We start from the raw sequence: 19,736 nt of genomic DNA, 5'->3' as shown, positions 1-19,736 counted from the left end.
CGTATTTAACAGACAGATTGCAATCTGTTTCATGTTTGAACAGAATTACAATAAAACATTCATATTTTTTTTTTTTCATGCTTAAAGTGTGAACCCTAACGCTAAGTTAGAATTTATGTTGAGTATTTCCATGAAAAAAAAATTGTTCAAATATCGATTTGGTGTCATACTGAATCAATACAAGAATTGTGCACTCTAATATCGCGATATAGTGACGAATCTGTTTTTCTCAACACCCCAATTCCTTACGCTAAATGTTTTTAAAGTTTGCTGTGTAATGTTTTAACATTGTGAACGTATGTTCTTTTAGTCAATTTTGTAACCTACTTTTGTTTTCTCTTCTTTTTTATTTTTTATCTGAATGTTGTTAACTACTGTTTGTTGATGCTAATGTGTTGTCTTTCCTCACGTAAAGCGCATCGAGTTGCCTTGTGTATGAAATGTGCTACACAATTAAACTTGCCTTGCCTGACCCCGGGTTTACACCGGTTGCGGTGCGGTTGCGGTGCGGTTGCGGTGCGTTCCGGCGACGCAAGCAATTAGATTCCATTCATTCGAATGGTGCAGTTTACACCGCTTGCGGGTGTGTTGCGTGTCGACTGCGTCTCAGCTGCGGTGTGCTGCAGCCCTTCCGCAAGGATAGACTTATTTTCTATTTTTGCCGGACGCCGCAGCGGTAGGCCTCCGGCAAATGGCAAGGTAGCACAAAACACATCGAGCGGGACAGGAAGACCGACGCAGTTTCGAAATAAATTTCCGGTTACCTTTCAAGAACACACTCGCCAGCTCCTATTTCGCAAGCATGCTAGCAAAACGTGATGTGGGCGTAGACGGGCCTGGAGTTAACGTGCGAGGTGCTCATTCACGGTTTAGACACCAGCGAACATGGACGAGGAGAGGTTTATATTGGAGGTAGAAAGCCACAAAATAATAAAAGTCCACCTCTCTTTCTGCTTCTCTGTTGAGCACAGACTTTCTGTGTGTTTGTCGTTGTTTTTAATGCCACATGACCGCGCGGTCACGCGAGACACGGCGGGAAGTGGTCGGCGACGGAGCTGCCGGACCGCAGCTGTGCGGAGCCGGTGTGGATTGGCCAAAAAATTGACCCGTCCGGAGCACGCAGTCAAGACGCACCGCACCGCAGCCGCACCGCAACCGCAACCGGTGTAAACCCGGGGTCAGTAGGTTTAACTGATTTTTGTGAATAATGAGTATTCAAAAGTTACTTAAAACAGGGTGATGGCAACCCTGGACCCAAATTCAATTTCCTTGTGAATTGATTCTAAATTTGAACAAACCAGAAGTACAATGACACGGGTTATTTTCGACTTGGGGGAGACGAAGCCACTCGGACGTGTGTGCGCACACTTTGACACACACCTTCTCAATGTACCCCCATCTGTACGTGCAGCTAATAAGAAGGGCTGTCTCCAGCTGAGAGGCCATTTGAATGACCCGTGGGACAGATAATTGGGATGCGGTGTGCGTTCACATGTGCGCTTTGTGCACGTGTGTGTTTGTTTGCACAGGTCACCCCTTTCTGTCTATTTCTGGGCGAGTGCTTTTTGTGCCCCCGCTGCTCTCCTGATATGACGAGGCGAGGCGCCGTCAACGTTGTTAAGAAAGGAAAGGAGATGGCGCAGCATGAGTCCCCGCTCTGCGTAACCCGGCTGACTCATCCTCAGCACTAAAAAGCGACGTTGTTGTCCAAGAAAACACGGCGCGTTAACCCTTACAAACCTGTTGGCAAAAACATATGCCACACATCCAGTACAGTGAATCCCTGCTCATATGTGGGATGGAAAGAGATTAAACATAGTATGAAAATCGGTCTATAGTAGAAAAAACATATTAGAAAATGCATTATTAAAAAAAAAATAATTCTTATTTACGTAAAACAAATTTCAACTTAATAAAAACAGTTTTTTTTGCACAGTGCACCAAATAAGCAGCCAAATGTGTCTCTCATTCTTGCTGAAGTTAACTGTTTTTAATTTGATTTTGATGAAAGTCCATTAGTATGTGCTAAAATAATCGCGTGAAATGCAATAGAGCAGATAATAGAATTATTAGCATAATTATTAACGTTTGAACTGCTCCTTCAAACAAATGGCGCAGCAACACATACAAAACATAAAATGGTGAGAGTTAAAATGGAGCAAAGGCACTCAAAAATATCCATGAATAAGTTGAGTTTTCATTTTTTAATGCCTAACTGCTCATGTGTTAAAGCCCCATTTATTGCGGTAATACCATCCTAACCAAAATGCAAAAGGTGAAAATCAGTGACAAGGTGAACATAACAATGCGACCCTTATAACATGCTTTAAACACATTCAAACTTTTTAAGTTGACTTATTAAAGTATTCCAAAGGGTTAGGTTAAATTCTTAAGAAAATAGAATTTTAAAGGGGCTGTCTGCCGGTTTCACTCAGGAAAATGCACTTTTTAAATACAGGATTGAAACAAACTACTTCTCAATTTATAGATATGGGCTTTTCATAACGTGCGGTGGTGATTTTGTCCTAAACCCCCACACCCCCAGCCTGTATTTTGCCATTTTGTATTTGTTTTGTAAACAGCGGGACGTTTCTGTGGAAAGACTGTAGCGTGTCGCAAACGGGGCCGCGAACGTGTCGGCTGCGTGACGTCACTCCCGCGGCAATTTGAAAGCGCGCACGGATTTTTTTTTCACTCACTCATTCACACATGTAAGCTTCTGTGAGTGAGTTAGTGAAAAAAAAAAAATCCCCACAGAAACGCCCCACTATTTACAAAACAAACACAAAATGGCAAAATACAGGCTGGGGAGGTGGGGGTTTAGGACAAAATCACCACCACACGTTATGAAAAGCCCATATCTATAAATTGAGAAGTAGTTTGTTTAAATCCTGTATTTAAAAAGTGCATTTTCCTGAGTGAAACCGGCAGACAGCCCCTTTAAAGGGCGATATATATATATTTTTTAAATCTTAGTTTTCTTGAAATTATTATTATTGTTATTTTTCTTACATTTATGAAAGACCTGGTTTATTGCACAAATTCAGAATTTTTTTTAAATTTATATTTTCAATTATTGAATTAGAATGATGAAAACGTTTTCATCTCATCCTTGCTGATGTCATGTTAATTTGGAATTTAATTTGTGGAGTTTTTATCTTGTCTTTGATCTTTAAGAAGAATTGATGTTCTATAATTAATCAGTATCATCAATCCAGAAAAAAAAAAAAATCCAAATAGAATCAAACTGAACTTTGGTGACTCGAAATCCAATCAATTGAGGAAATTAAGACTCGATACCCAGGCCTAGTATCTAATGTATACAACTTCAAACAACTGCTACTTTAAGCCACATTTAGCAGCAACACATAAAATCAGAGATCATAACAATACTCAAAGGCATATCATCTCTTTGCTGTCTAGGGGGAAAATATAAACTCAAAATACAGGACTGTACGACATCAATTAGATATGAACCTTAGATGTCTCAAGGTAGAGTTGGCAGCATCGTCATTGGTCAGCCATCTTCAAATGAAAACCGTTTTGAGAGTTGAGCAATTAGCAGCTATTTCAAAGTTCCTCCATTGACTATAATGTTAAAGAGTACTCAAGCATCCTTGTCCCAAGATGGCTGTCATGGAATGACATTGCTTCACACCATGAGTCATCTAAGTTTGTATTTATCTATGATTACAACTGTATTGCCAACCTCTTCTTCTTGAATTAATTACGCTGCATTTATTCTCGTCGACTTCAATGCTGCCAAGCACATTGCGGCACAATGTGGTACTACACTGAAGGCAGAGAACTCAAAATTTGGGCTTGCCGCGATACGGTAACATACTAAAAAATAAATAAAAAAAATCATCACTTTGAAATCCACGGTATACTGTAACAAGGAGTGCTGATGATGAGCCGCTGTAGGGAATGCTGCAGTCAACAATCGTTCCCAAGGGCCTCATATAACAAAGCCTGAACATCCGTGATGACCCAGAAAAGACACCCTCCCCTTTAAAGAATTTGCAATTAAGGGTTTCTTTTTTTTCTTTCTTTTTTTCTCTCTTTTTTTTATGTCATTTGAAAATGAGCGTTGATGAGTTACCCAGAGGCTAATAAGACTGCGGGAGGAAATAGACATGAGGAAGTGTGATGTGATGAAGGTAGGGGGGTGTTAAAAAGAGAGCGGGTGATTGAGAGGGAAGGGAGGATGAGATGGAAAGATACAGATGAGAATGACAACATGCACACCGGCGACACACACATGTGGACACACACACACTCGCAGAAGGGGTGAATATCAAAGCTCGCTTTAAAGGTCGCATGCACTTTGTAATGATGACAAGCTCTTTGTTTCTCGCCGCCTTTTCTCTCCTTTAAGTGTCAAAGCGGACAGGAAGCAGAGACGCTCTTAGTCCAGATTGACCACGAACAAAAAAGCAGGCGTGCATCACAGCTGCAAAAAAAAAAAAAAAAAAAAAAAGATATAAGCTCATATGTGATGCAGAACATTTCCCCCTGTGAGGATAAGCGTGATGTGTGGTCATTAATGAACAAGAAAGACACCAGACAAATCTCCTAACAGGGATTCAGCCTGACACACTCATTAATTCTGCATATTTTACTCCAATAGGTCTGCCGGACCAAGACAAAGGCTGTGGTTCATTAGACGCACTGAGAAAATGGAATGCGCTATTTATTTGATCATCATCAGAAAAGATGATTCGGAATACAAAGCAAATATGGGAGATACAAAATCAAGAGCGTCTCATTAATTAAGCTAACAATGGCAAAATTCCGCTGCTGATCTCGGGCGTGCTATCAAATCAGCCTATAAGGATCCCAGTCCAGGAAATGCTTTTCAATCAGAGTGAGTTGGCGTATTTAAATGAGTTTTTGTGAGTGAGTGAGTATATTCAAATGAATGGTTAGGGGTTTTTGTGGATGAGGATGTGAGTGAGTGCATATACAACCCCTAGCAAAAAGTATGGAATCACCAGTCTTGGACGAGCACTCACACGTTTTATTCTGTAGATCAAACTCAGATAAAAAGCATGAAACAGTCGTAAGGTCATTCCAAAGTGCAACATCTTGGCTTTCAGAAATACTAAAAGAAATTAAGAAAAAACATTGTGCTGGTCAGTAAATGTTACTTTTATAGAACAAGTGCAGGGAAATAAATATGGAATGACTCCATTCTGAGGGAAAATTCTGGCTTTCGTGACAGCTTGCGGTCTCTGAGGCATGGACTTGATGAGTGATAAACAGTATTCTTCATCAATCTGGTGCCAGCTCTCTTTGATTGCAGTTGCCAGATCATCTTTGCAGGTCGGAGCCTTGCTGTGGACCATTTTTTTTCAAATTCCACCACAGGTTTTCAATTGGGTTGAGATCTGGGCTATGTGCAGCCCATGACATTGACTGGATGCGTCTTTGTCCCAAGGAACGCTTTCACAGTTTTTGCTCTGTGGCATGATGCATTGTCATCTTGGAAAATGATTTCATCATCCCCAAACATTTTTTCAATTGAAGGGATAAGAAAGCTGTCCAAAATGTCAATGTAAACTTGTGCATTTATTGAAGATTTAACCACAGTGCCTTTGCCTGACATGCAGCCCCATATCATCAAGGACTCTTTTTGTAAATCTCACTGGAACAGCACCAAACAAAAGTTCCAGCGTCATCACCTTGTCCAATGCAGATTTGTGACTCATCACTGAAGACAAACTTCATCCAGTCATCCACAGTCCATGATTGCCTCTCCTTAGCCCATTGCAGTCGTGTTCTTTTTTAAGCGTCAATGATGATTTCCTTTTAGCTTTCCTGTATGTAAATCCCATTTTCTTTAAGCGATTTTGCATCGTTCTGTCACATACATCGACTCCAGCTTCCTCCCATTTCTTCTTCATTTGTCTTGTTGTGCAGTTTCTGTTTTCAAGACATGCGGCCTTTAGTTGTTTGTCTTGACGCTTCGATCTCTTCCTTGGTCTACCAGTACGCGTGACTTTAACAACCTTCCCATGCTGCTTGTACTTGGTCCAGATCTTCGATACAGCTGACTGTGAACAGCCCACATCTTTGGCAACCATACGTGTAGATTTACCTTCTTCAACAAGTTTGATAATCCTGTCTTTGGTCTCAAGAGACATCTCCCTTGTTGCAGCCATGATTCTTGCCAATCCACTTGGTCCAGCAGCCCTCCAAGGTGTGATAACTTCACTGTTTTTAACTGCTGACTAACGAGCAGATGTCATTTGAGGCAGGTGCCCAATTAAGCAAATAAAATTGACTGGGTGTGTCCTTATTTTCTGCTCAAAATGGAGTGATTCCATATTTTTTTCCTCAGAATGGAGTGATTCCATATTTATTCCCCTGCACTTGCTCTATAAAAGTAACATTTACTGACCAGCACAATGTTTTTTCTTAATTTCTTTGTGTTTCTGAAAGCCAAGATGTTGCACTTTGGAATGACCTTACGACTGTTTCATGCTTTTTATCTGAATTTGATCTACAGAATAAAACGTGTGAGTGAGTGCTCATCCAAGACTGCTGATTCCATACTTTTTGCTAGGGGTTGTACTCACCCCCCCACCCCCACACACACAATAATAAAACAAAACTGCACCTTTCAGAGTGGCCTTTTATTGTGGGCAGTCTAAGGCACACCTGTGGACTAATCAGAGTGTCTAATCAGCATCTTGATATGGCACACCTGTGAGTTTGGATGGATTATCTCGGCAAAGGAGAAGTTTGTTTTATGTTTTTATTCATTCATTTTTCCTTTCAGACAACACAACAGCTTCCATGCTAACTATCACAGATTTAGACTGGTTTGTGAACAATATTTGAGAGAAATGTGGAAGAAGTTCTAGATCTTTGAGTTCATTTCAAAAAATGGGATCAAAAACAAGTGTTGTGAGTGAGTGAGCGAGCGAGCAAGCGAGTGAGTGAATATATAAATAAATAGGTGAGTGAGTGAGAGCGAGAACAGCGCCATGTACGCAAGATTGAACAAGCGAGCTGTGTAAAAATGAGTGACGGGCAAGTGAGTGGGTGAGTGTGCGACAATGAGTATGATCCAGTAAGTGTAAAAAATAAAATAAAAATAAAAATAGAAAACCTAACAGATAAGCGCAAACAGAACATGAAAGTTTAACAAGCATACGATGACAAAGAAGACGCGTGTGGTTGCTGCAGGTAAAATATTGGCGCGACTGCAGTGATCTTCAGTAGCCTCAAGCTCTGTTTAAACCATCTTCAAGTGCTCATACAAGAACATCAGCGGCGGCCGGCGGGCCATGCATTTACCTGGGCCTTCACTATAGGGGCTTACCCGACTCAAACCATCTTTTAATACCACCACCATCTCATCACAATCATAGGTCAATACTAAACAAAACACATTACAGCACACAACTGTGCTTGTGAATCAATATTTATCTAATAACATAATATAAAGCATGAAGATAAAATACATCATTCTTAACAGTGATGACTACTAAATGTATTAGTGTGTGTGCAGAAATGTTTTGCTCAGACCCAGCAATCAGAGGATTGGATTCTGACATCATCTGGAGCAGCTACCTGGCTCTGGGAGGATGGATTTGAAATCTGATTGGTTAAAGAAACTCTCCCATTGCCAATATTGTGCACACCAAGCAGCTGAAAGTGACTAGTGGACCAACACTTTTCAAATCTGTAAGTGACTTTTAAGACACTATTACACATGTAATGTCGATATAATGATGTATGTATAAACTAAATGGTAGTTACTGTTTGTTTACCTTAAGTGGTAATCGCTAGCGTGCTTATGCTAATCGCGATTGCTAACCATTACAGTTTTTCACGTTTGTCAACGCACATTTCTCAATACATTAATGGCTTCCTCAATACTGCACACACAAAATGCTAAACCTGACACTCCCTTTGCAAGAAGGCCCTTGCTATCAAATCTCTATGTTGTGCTCACAAAGTGGAACTCATGTTTTCATTTGCGACAGTCGTATTTTCCAATGACACATTGCATTCATTAAGAACACACAACTAAGCTTTTGTTGCACACTACAAAGCATTTACAGCACATTGTAGTGCAAAATTGAAAACACTATTGTAAAATGGAACACACCATACGAATGACATTGATTTTGGAAAAATAAGATATTTCCCCATTTGTAAAAAATGCCTCAGTGTTATGTTCTGAGGTTGGATACCAAAAGCTCAGACACAAATAAGAATTTGAACAATTTATTCACGTAACATCAAAAGGTGTGGAACTAACTTGACTTGACTATAAACAACGAGGAAGCATCGAGGAAGAGAGAAGCAAGTGGCCAGCTGGACAGAGGAATAATCACACAAAACACACACTTCTCAGAAGGCTATATAGACAGAGAATCGATCTGATTGGTTGTGGCTAGACATGTGGGTAATAGGACTTACATGGAATTATCTAATTGGCTGTTGACCAGATAAAGAGATTAAAGATCCGTGACATCACATAGCTCCTGACATCAAATAGCTTAAGAATAGTTGAAACTAGATGCCGGTTACATCAGTTCAAAACAGACACTTGACTTCACGATCATGACCCAAACATAACCCTTGCATGACCCAAACTTAACCCTGGCATGACCCAGTCATGATAAGTGTAGTCTTCTTTTTTCCATCAAACAAACTTAAAAAAGCACTCAAATATGCAGCCAAAAATGTTTTATTTTTGTACATGACTGAGGAATAATCATGATCAAGCATCGTGATGCCTTCGGTTTCTGTCAGGCCAGAAGGCCTCGTCCACCTCACAGGCGATGTTCTCCCTATCTAGACATCTCTGGAAGAAGCGCCTTGAGTGGCGTATGAATCCCTGAATGGACTCGAGGCTGACGTCATCACGGGCTTCTTTCTTGGCCTGGACAAGTGGGAACTGGGTCTGGGGGTTTCGCTCATACACCTCCCACCTCCAAGCAGAAAAGAACTCCTCTACGGGGTTGGTTGAGGAATGGAGATTATGGCAGGAGGAATAACACCCTAAAATGTGGGTGGTCTTGGAATCACTGACGTACAAGCAGAGCCCGGTGGAAACTCACATTGTCCCAGATGGATCATCAATGTGATCTGGTGGAACAAGTTGTTCGTGGAGGTCATCAAGGAAGGCCAGTAGCAAGACCCTCAAACCAGCCTCCCTCATGCTCAAACCATGGTTCAGCACGAGTCTCATTGGATATAATAGTTCTGTCTTCTTACTACTACTGCTCTCTGTTCTCCTGCTCCTCTGTCCTCCTCTTGCGCCACCTTTCACGCTTACACTTCTCCTTCTCAGGTTGCTGTCTTCAATGTGCTCACCAGATCTGAATGTGTTGAGTTTTGAACACTTGTGTGTTGTAGGTTGATACCACTGAGATGTCACATGAGATGAGAAGTGCGTGTAACAACAGAACATTGTATGTAGTGTTCTGACAAGTTAATGTGCAATTGACTGCAGAATCTATTGAAGGTTGAAGCTTTGGGCTTTTACATGAGAGGTGTGTGCAACAACTGAGCATTGTGTGTAGTGTTTAGACAACAAGGTAATTTGCAATTGGCGTCCGAGTGGAAAGAAGGAAAGTCAGAGTCTAATGGCGTCATAAGGGAGTGTGAAGTAGTGACGATTTGGGTCGAGCGATTGGTACATGAAGTTAAGGTTTTGCAAATTGTGCCAAAGTTGAGATTTATGTGTGTTAACAATCGTGAAAAACTGTAAACATAGGCTAAATTTGTTGGCGTTTAAGAATGCATATGTAAACAAACATAAAACGAAACCATACATCCACAAACTAGTGCAGTCAAGAGAAATGCTATGAAATGACATGGGAATATATTAGTGAACTTACGTGGAACAAATATTCGTATTTCAGTTGCAAATGTAGGCGAGCGCTTGTGATCACGACTGAATCCAAAACATATTCAAGTGTTGTTTTTAAAAGAAAGCGGGTAGCAGCGAGCCAACTTGTTTTGCTGCTGCTGGCGTTTGTTGTCAGCTGTTCAAACAAAGTGAGCGTCAGCAGCCTGGCACATTTACGGCTTCAAACGATCCCCTCACACCTCCTGCGCGGCTTATCTGGCGGCCGACGAGCTGCCACGTTTCCTGATTGCGCACCGGACACGACTCGCTCTAGCTTTCATTGATTTCGCTGAATATTCATTTTCTCACTCGAGCATCAGCCACAACAACAAAAACAGCTCTTTTACATCCTGCGCTACTTTTTCATTAACCAGTCGCACCTTTATCCCTCACAAACACACACGCGGCTGAAGATTGGCAAATCAATAGCCTAAGCTGAAAGTCAATGAGGGCGATCTCTTCATTAAGTGTCTTGACGCCTGGTCTGGCCTTCCAAGTAAGGATCACGGGGATGTTAAGTGCACCACATCCCTGACCTTTTTTCCCCTGTGATGTTGGTGGACAAAGTGGAAGCGGGAGGTTTGGCATGTTGCGCCAGTTGCGGCACAATACGCATGATGGCGGCTGACAGAGGTTATATGAAAAAAACAACTAGACAGAGGAACAATATTTTCCTATACACATTGCTACTTTAGAGGGAAGTAGAATATTTTCATTTGCGTTAAAAAAAAATGTAATAGATTTTTTTGTTGTTGTGGTACTTTGTGTAAAAAGACTGAGATGAGAAGCACTGCTGTGTTCTTTGAAAACTGCCAAGTGAAAATGCTGGGGGTAATGACATAGCAGCACTATTTCTGTGAAATTGGCGCCAAATAAAATATTTTGCTGGCTGCTTGAAGGTCCACTTAAAATCAGACTACAGTGCTTATTGTGCATGATTTCTTGCTCGGTTTTTGTGTGAACAGTGTTCCAAAACATGAAATATAGATGTGTTCAATAAAAAATGGAGGTAAAAGTAGGCTGACAAGGCGACATTAATACTTAAACACGTTGAGCTGGTGAGACCGCTGAACATTCTTATAAATTTTACGCTCACCATTTCATTAGGTACACCCACACACTCTAATAGTGCAATGATAGCACAGAATAAAATGTAAACATGTAACCATGTGATGCTTTTTTCATTTAACACTAAAAAATTATAAAAGGTAGTCATTTTCATTATTATGACTAATCCTCAAATGGTGATAATAGTGTGCCTGGCAAGCGCTTGTGTTACATTTCGTGTTAACATATCAGGTGATTTTCAAGTGTCACTTCTAAGCCTGCACATCTGGGATGGAATTAATTGAAGTCACAACACCTTAGTTGGTCTGCTCAACTGACATAAATTATAATTAATTCAGCCTACAGTAAATAGAGTGAGTGAGTGTGAGAGAGAGAGAATGATTTTGGTAGAGTTGAGCGAGCGAATGTTTAAAACTGAGTGAGTGAGTGAGTGAGTGAGAGAATGATTTTGGTAGAGTTGAGTGAGCGAATGTTTAAAACTGAGTGAGTGAGTGAGGGAGGGAGGAAGGAAATGATTTTGGTAGAGTTGAGTGAGTGAATGTTTAAAACTTAGTGAGTGAGTGAGTGAGTGAGAGAATGATTTTGGTAGAGTTGAGCGAGCGAATGTTTAAAACTGAGTGAGTGAGTGAGTGAGAGAATGATTTTGGTAGAGTTGAGTGAGCGAATGTTTAAAAGTGAGTGAGTGAGTGAGGGAGGGAGGGAGGAAGCAAATAATTTTGGTAGAGTTGAGCAAGCGAATGTTTAAAACTGAGTGAGTGAGTGAGAGAATGATTTTGGTAGAGTTGAGCGAGCGAATGTTTAAAACTCAGTGAGTGAGTGAGTGAGAATGATTTTGGTAGAGTTGAGCAAGTGAATGTTTAAAACTGAGTGAGTGAGTAAAAATTATTTTGGCATGTAAAAATGAGTGAGTGAGTGAGTATGATGAAGCATGGATAGTGAGTGGGTGTTCACAATTGAGTGAATATGTGAGGACAAAGAATTCTGCTCATTTAATAATAATAATAATAATAATAATAATAATAATAATAAACTTAGAGGCACCTTTCTTGGAACTCAAAGACACCGTACAGTTTGTTGGGGGGGCTAGATGGGGTTTGTTGAAGTGCAGTTTGCAAAATGACATTAAGTTGGGTAGGCAGCTTGAAACTAGTGTGTTTTGAGTTGTGATTTAAATTGTGTGAAAGAGTCTGTTTCTGTGTTGAGGTGGTAATGAGTTCCAGAGGCGGGGAGCACAGCGGCTGAATGCTCTGCTCCCCATGGTGGTAAGACGAGCGGAAGGGAGAGACAGGTGAATGGAGGAAGATGATCTGAGAGTGTAGGAGGGAGTGGGTAGCGGCCAGAAGATCATCAGATATTTACGCGTGGGGACGAGGTTGTGGATGGCCTTGAATGCAAACAGGAGGATTTTGAATTGGCTGCGAAACTGAACCAGGAGCCTGCAAAGTTGGTAGAGGACGGGAGTGATGTGTTGGGTGAAGGGAGAATTTTGGACCAACTGGAATTTATGGAGATATTTGTTCGGGAGGCCATAAAGGAGAAAATTGCAATAGTCGAGACAGGGGGTGACAAGACTGCGGACCAGGATGGTGACAATGTCGGGAGTCAGGGATGGGTGATGTTACAAACACAGTCAATTTTGTATAGAGTAAATTTTACTCTAAAAAGACGACTGTACATTTGGTCCCACTCTAAACAGAGTAAACTTTAATACTTGGAAGAGAGTAAAACACTGAACCAAAAAAAAACAAAAAAAAATAAAAAAAAATAAATAAATAAATAAATCAAATGTTCAAAGGTTTTGTTTGGGTTGGGTTTTTGTTTTATTTTGGTGAGTGTTGGTTGTCTGATGTTCCTGTGTTTTTCCCCAGTCTAGTTATGGTTAACCTTGTCCACCTGCTTGTGTCTTCCCTTCGCGGTGTTTGTTGCTGATTGGTTCCACCTCCCTGCTGTGTCTCCCAGGTGTGTCCTGCTAGTGTCTCATTAGTGTTGGTATAAAGGAGTGGTGTTCGTTTCACGCGGGTGTGGGAGCATTGAATGTTGCATGTTATACGGTGCATGTTTGTACCACAGTGGTGTGTCTTTTTACCAAGTCATCCACGCCACGCCAAGTCTTCCAAGTCATCCATGCCACGCCAAGTATCTGCATCTCGCCAAGCCAAGTATCTGCATCAGTCCACGCCAAGTCTCCGCCATAATCAGTCTCCACGTCAAGCCCAGTCTGCTCACTTTCCGTCCCGTCCAGTCCTTCACCCTCATTGTCAATAAAGTTCTGTACATCGTCCTTCCCGTTCGTTTTCCCGTCTTACTTCTCCGCCTTTGGGTCCACCCATCACAGCCATATCATGACACAATTATTGCGCAATAATCAAATTGTAACATGTATTTGTTAAATGTTTTGATGCATTTTTATGCTTTAGAAAACATTTATGTCTGAATTTTGGGAGGCTTGGAACGGATTAGGGCATTTATATGGAAAATGTGTCTCTACTTACAAAGTTTTCAACTTAAGAACTTTCTTCCAGAACCAATTACTTTCGTAAGTAGAGGTACCACTGTATGTGCATTTTACTTAGATATGTTCCTCGCTGTCCGTCAGTCCATCAATGATGGCGGCGCGCCGATGCATGGCGAATGACAGATTGATGATTACAATGCCGTTGAACTTCAGATATTGATGGATTGACGATGACTGTTGACGATTGCTGAATGAAGAATTCCTAAAGTTCATTGACGTGCCCACCTCTGTTCTTTTAATCAAATATAACCTCTTTGGTGCCGCTGTTCGCTGTGCCACCACACGTCTGCGCTGCCTCACGTGTTGTGGCAAGCAAGCTCAGAGAAAAAGATGAAGCAAGGTAGCGCCATTAATTAAAGGTGAATGCATCTCAGCTCATCTGTGGTCTGCAGCCCCCTCTTACAGCATCGAGGTACAACTTGACTTGTCTCTTATTAAACTCTCTTCTTTGCTTTGATGGCAAATTCCCATCTGACCGTCCTTGATCCCCTTTTGTGTCTATGTGTGTGAGTATGTGTGGGTTTGTCACACAGCAATCATTTCCTGCTACTTAACTCCACGTAATCCCATTTCTCATCACCCTCAGCCGCCCTTACATCGGCGCGATCAAGGTGACCTCCCTATAAAGGTTAGGTGTGAAACGTAGATGTGACAACGCGAGGCTCGCGCGTCGACGGATGAAACACGAGGTCGTAAATGAGGCAACAACCGCAATCCATCGGCAGCAATGATGTTAAGGGTTCTGGGTTAGGTCGAGCTTGCGCCTCATTCATCCTGAACAAGAACCCAGGATACTTAAACGCCATACTTGAGGCAAAGATTTACTTTACACAGAGCCATCATTTTTTTGCCACATTTCCCAACGAGCCTCAGCCACCTCGTAGGGATGTAACGATAACAGCAATATCGTGATATCACCTTATTAAAACTGCCACAATATATTGTCGTTGTCATGTCACGATATTAAAAGCAGCACATCCTTTAAAAAAAAAGTCAGGTTGATTTCCATTTGTGCAGTTCTAGCACACTCTGGTGGCTAGTATTTTAGTGCAGTTTATTTTCACAAGGCATGTTTTGGCCCTTCTATGTTTAAAATCCACGCTATTGGTCAGATGAAGGGGAACGTAATATGCTTGTGAACCAAGTCAATATGTGGAGGAACTCATAAAATGTCCGTGCATTAGCAGTAAGTTCCTCAATATTATGTGTTATTAGAGATTGTATTGTGGTAATGTACAAAATCACAATAGTTTTTTTTTGTTTTTTTTGTATGAGCTCTTTTTTTTTTTACTTTACAATATTGTGACCTCCCCACAATATTGTGATCATTATCGTGTCATGACCTTTATATCATGATAATATGATATCGTGATGTTTAGATATCGTTACATCCCTACCACCTGGTGACCTCACTGGAAGGTCAGATGCAAAATGCAGATGCGGACAGAAATTAAATATGGCTTCTTAGTTTGGTAACGTAAACAGCCTAACTACATCTGTATGGTTACGATTTTTTAACCAATTGTAAGAGACAATTTAGCGGTCAGATTAAGGTTCTAATCCCATCAATGCACAATCTTTTGGATTTTTACCAGAATTTTGGGACCGTCGATCAAATCAAGTGGTAAACAAAAAGCTTCGACACTTGGCTTAATTTCCTCTTGTCCAATCCCAATTCCCATCACCCTCAGCCGCCATTACATCAACGTGACCCCCTTAAAAGGTCAGGTGCCTTCTGCAGAGGTGACAACGCGGGACTCGCGTGCCAACCGATGAAACACGAGGTCATAATTAAGGCAGCGGCCGTAATCGATCGTCAGCGTGAAATCCACGTGGGTTGGCGGGTCGCGGCGCGTTGCCGCTCGCGCCCGCCGCCGCTCATGAAACATTCATGGGCTCGGCTCAAGAGCGACGAGCGGTGTCATAATGATTGAATAAGTTGCACTGGCTGCCGCAAAGTATCAGCCCGCCGCACTCAAGTCGGCCATTAATTCAGACAACTGTTGCGGGATTCCATTACTCTCTCGGGTTACGCTGATTAAACAAACAGCCGGCCGCCGTCGCGTTTGGCGAGGACGCCGCAGCCACGGGATGGAATAAAATGGTGGTGACAGAGGCAATTGTTCCTGCGGCATCTTGGGGGGAATAATTAGGGAAGATGTGAGCAGAGGGATTTTACTTGGACAAAAGAAAGCCCTGTTCAGCTTTGGAGGACAAAATTGCCTTTTTAATGTCGCACTGCAGCTTTAATCTGCTAATATCCGACATACAGACGGAAAAAGATGATGCACATACAGTGCTGCCTTGATTTACGAGTTAAATTTGTTTCGTAACCAAGTTTGTAAATCAATCGAATCAAGTTTCTCCATTGAAATCAATTGAAAAGCTGCTAATCCGTTCCAGTTCCCTAAAAACTAGGCTTTGACCGGCTGTCTTGGATTGGACAATATTTTGCTTTTTCTTGTTTTTGTTTTTTTTGGTTAATGACCATAATGTTTTAATTCACTAATACATCATTAATCAGATCCCAAAAAAATTTCATTTGTTTGTAGCGGGTTACTGCAAATGAATTTTGCCTGCCACTTGTAGATTTTGGCACTGCATGAAAATACTTCTGTTGATACCCTGTAATCAGCACACAAGTATACGCAATAGATAAATAAAGACAGGTTATTTAAAAAGACATCTTGTGATCAGATCAGTGATGTTTTTTTTTTTTTTTTAAACTTACTATTTGGCCCCAAAAATGTTGATTATGTAAAGTCTACTAAAATCACCACAATGTTTTTGTTAGGTGTTTTCAAAACATAAACAAACATTATATTAATGGTGTGTTGTGTGTGCCTTTAAGGGGCGTGGCCTAGTGAGTGACATCAGGATCTGGAGTCAGTTTGGGGAGCGTCTGAGTTGTGGTCTGCAGCAGCTTCTTTTGTATCCGTGTGTTTTGACTGTTCTTGATCATAAACAACTGAAAGTCCATCAGCGACATTTTAAAATGGCAAAAACTTGTAGGTTAGGTCACTCTTAAGTCAAGGTACCAGTGAAACAGCCATTTTGTGTACCGCTTACCCTAGTCAGAGTCAACTGAGACCAGCTGACATTGGGCGAGAGACAACTAACTGTTCACCAGTTCGCCAAACAAACAGTCACACTTAGATTCAAATATGTTGAATTACTTTCATCCATGCATGCTTTTGACATGGAACCAGAATACTCTGAGTAAACGTACAAAAATGGAGGATGGAGGCGGATGTGTCAACTCCACACAGCCGGAACTGAGATTCCAACTTGGAACCTCTGACTGCGAGGCAGATGTGCAAACGTAATACTCTACCGTTCAACCCGTGATTGCATTTCAACCAAGTCATTTTGGGACGATTGGTCGCCTCCTAAGAGCGTGCTTTTTGAACAGTTTTTCCCATAGGAAATAATGAAAATAGGGCAGCACAGAGTTGTAGCGATTAGCACGTCTGCCTCACAGTTGGGCTTGTTCACCCCTCCGGCTTCCTCCAACATTCAAAAAGTATGCCAATAAAGTTCAGTGAAGGCTCTAAATCGGTGGTTCTTCTTAATATGGGCTAGATCGAAACCAGAGATTTGGTGAGTCAATCTCAGGGGTTTGGCAGATGTCCAGACTAGGGCTGCTCAATAAATTGATTTAGAATCGGAACTGTCTGTTCTGGTTAAAACAGTTTTAAAAACGGTCAAATCGGGACTTTTGATTTTCCACCCTGCACCATTTTTGGTTAATCTATAGTTTACTCTGCATTTCCGCTTCCTCCCACGAGCGTGCAGTCTTAAACAACAAGAACAACCATGGTCACTGGCGATTCTGCGAGGTTTGCCCAGGCAAGTGAACATAATTATCCCTCAGATACAAACCAAACTGGATTTTTTTTTTCTTCCTAAATTACCGTAACTGCTGAACCGTTTGCACTAGCAACGTAATTCCAACGGCTTCTGAAAGCAGAGGAGCGGAGCTTTACGTCGATACCCAATACGTTACGGCACCTGCCAGATTGCCACGTATGGAGGAGGGGGGAAGCGGTGTGTCAGAGAAGAGTGACGCAGGAGACAGGTAATGATGCACGTTTTTCAAATCACCGTAACTCCCGAACCGTGTCAGATTCTGAGGGCGGAGGAAGGGAGCTTTACGGGAAAACGACACAGAAAAAAAAAAAAAAAAAAAACATAGGCAGACTAATATAATCGTAGTATCTAAAGGGTTTTAAAATTGGGCAAAATAGATCTGTAGTGTGGAAATGGTATGGTTTCAACAAGACAGATTTGTATTCCTCTCAGGAAACTTGAAGCCTGCTACCTGAACTTGCCTAAAGACTGGCTGGCTGATTGGGAGACTGATTTGACGGGTTACAGACTGACTTGACCAACTCTAGGTTATTCATTTTACAAGTTAACGGTTTGCAACTTTGCACTTGATTTATTCATTTGGTGCTCATCATGCCAGAGGATCGTTCTGTTTGTTACCTTCACTGTATTATCCATCCATCCATTTTCTTGACCGCTTATTCCTCACAAGTGTCGCGGGGGGTGCTGGAGACTATCTCAGCTGGCTATGGGCAGTAGGCGGGGGACACCCTGGACTGGTTGCCAGCTGGTTCATAGTTTTGCACTAATCATGGATTTATGTTTCCAGAAAGAAATGTGATTGTAGCACATCACCCTGAGCTTGGCTGCCTACCTACCTCAGCTGACTTAATTACGTTTTAAATAGTATATGCACTTTCTTCTTTCATTATTGGCTTAAATAAGAACAGAACTGAAGTCTGTTGTATAAATAAAATGCTCTTAATCCCAAGGGATTGTTCTGTGTGTATTAGGTAATATAGTTACTGTATTTTCTGCACTATAAGGCGCACATAAGAGCCTTCAATTTTTTCAAAAGCTGACCATGCGCCTTATAATCCAGTGCGCCTTATATATGGATCAATATTGAGCCGCAACGGGTCCGCTGTCAAGACGCTATTGGTGACCCTGCACGATCGGTGATGCGCATGCGCAGAAGATCCCGCCATCTTGGATCGCTAGCTAATACTAATACTTTACCTCAGAGAAAATAATAAATCAGCTGGGTTTTTTTCATTTTGAGAGTGAAAGTTGTCAGAAAGCTGGTTTGTAATCTATTAATAAAGTTTGACTGACCTATCTGACTGTTTTGTTGATATTCCCTTTAGCGCAGAACCATCTAATGGATGCATAATGTAACCCCAGCCTCTACTGTAGCGTCTTAAATATGGAAAAAGTTTTAAAATATGTCATTCAATGAAGGTGCGCCTAATAATGCGGTGCGCCTTATAGTGCGGAAAATACGGTAAATTCACTTTGAGTTCAAAGAAAGACAAATTAAGTTTAAAAACATTCAAAATAGTTTTTGTCATTTTTATTTTACAAAGAAATCGTAATCGTTAATGGAAAATCGGGTTTGAGATAAAATAATCTGGATTTTCTTTACAAGCAAAAACAAACAGCCCTAGTCCAGACAACACTTGACTCAAATCATTTGTGATGATACACCCCACTTGGCCATCACTGGCTGCAAGTGACCACGCTACATTGCTTCGCTTATCTGTGCTGCAAGGAATTTGGCGCGCTCAGTAGTCGATTTGGACTGTTGTGATGTACGTTGGTGATATCTTTATTATACGGTAGGTACGTTGTATGATATCTTTATTATTTTAATCTCTTCATACTAACTTTGTCGACCAAAAATGAAAGTATGCTGACAGAACGCATGGTGTTCCTCAGGGTTCAATTCTGGGCCTCTGCAGTTTTCATTGTATTCCATCTTAAGAAAACAGTGATGGTTATTTTAAAGTAGGATTCGGTGAAAACGCAGAGGAAACTGCTTGGGTTCAGAAACCTCGAACAAGGTTAAGAACCACTGTTCTAAATTGACCGTAGGCATGTACGTAAGTGGTTGTCTTTCTATATGTGCCCTGCGACTACGCCTAATCTTAAATCTAACCCAAACCAAGAAGGCCAAAATGCAGATTCGAACCAGCAATCTCAGAACTGTGTGGCCTCTTACATTATACCAACAGTGCTGTAAACATGACCTCACTGACCGAGCTGGCTTTTGTGACTTTTATGACAATTTGACTGCGCCACCTTCCTCTTTCATGTGACCTCCACGCTTCTGTCTGTCACTGACATGAAGGTACAAGCGCAACACTTTGCTTTCCCGTTGTGAGTTTCACAGATCTGATCTCCATATGTGACGAAGCCACTAAATGAATCTTCTATGACTGAGATGATTTT

General features: G+C 41.4%; 1 protein-coding gene across 1 annotated transcript in view; it reads right to left on the bottom strand.

Annotated features, from left to right (window-relative positions):
* Positions 1-19,736, bottom strand: part of gpr139 (G protein-coupled receptor 139) — a 31,765-nt gene that overhangs the window by 11,397 nt on the left and 632 nt on the right. The gene's annotated exons all lie outside the window — the stretch shown is intronic.

The sequence above is a fragment of the Festucalex cinctus genome, chromosome 1 (assembly GCF_051991245.1).
Source record: "Festucalex cinctus isolate MCC-2025b chromosome 1, RoL_Fcin_1.0, whole genome shotgun sequence".
NCBI classification, from domain to species: Eukaryota; Metazoa; Chordata; class Actinopteri; order Syngnathiformes; family Syngnathidae; genus Festucalex; species Festucalex cinctus.
Note: the sequence above shows the minus strand (reverse complement) of the source record. Positions and strands in the feature narration are given on the sequence as shown.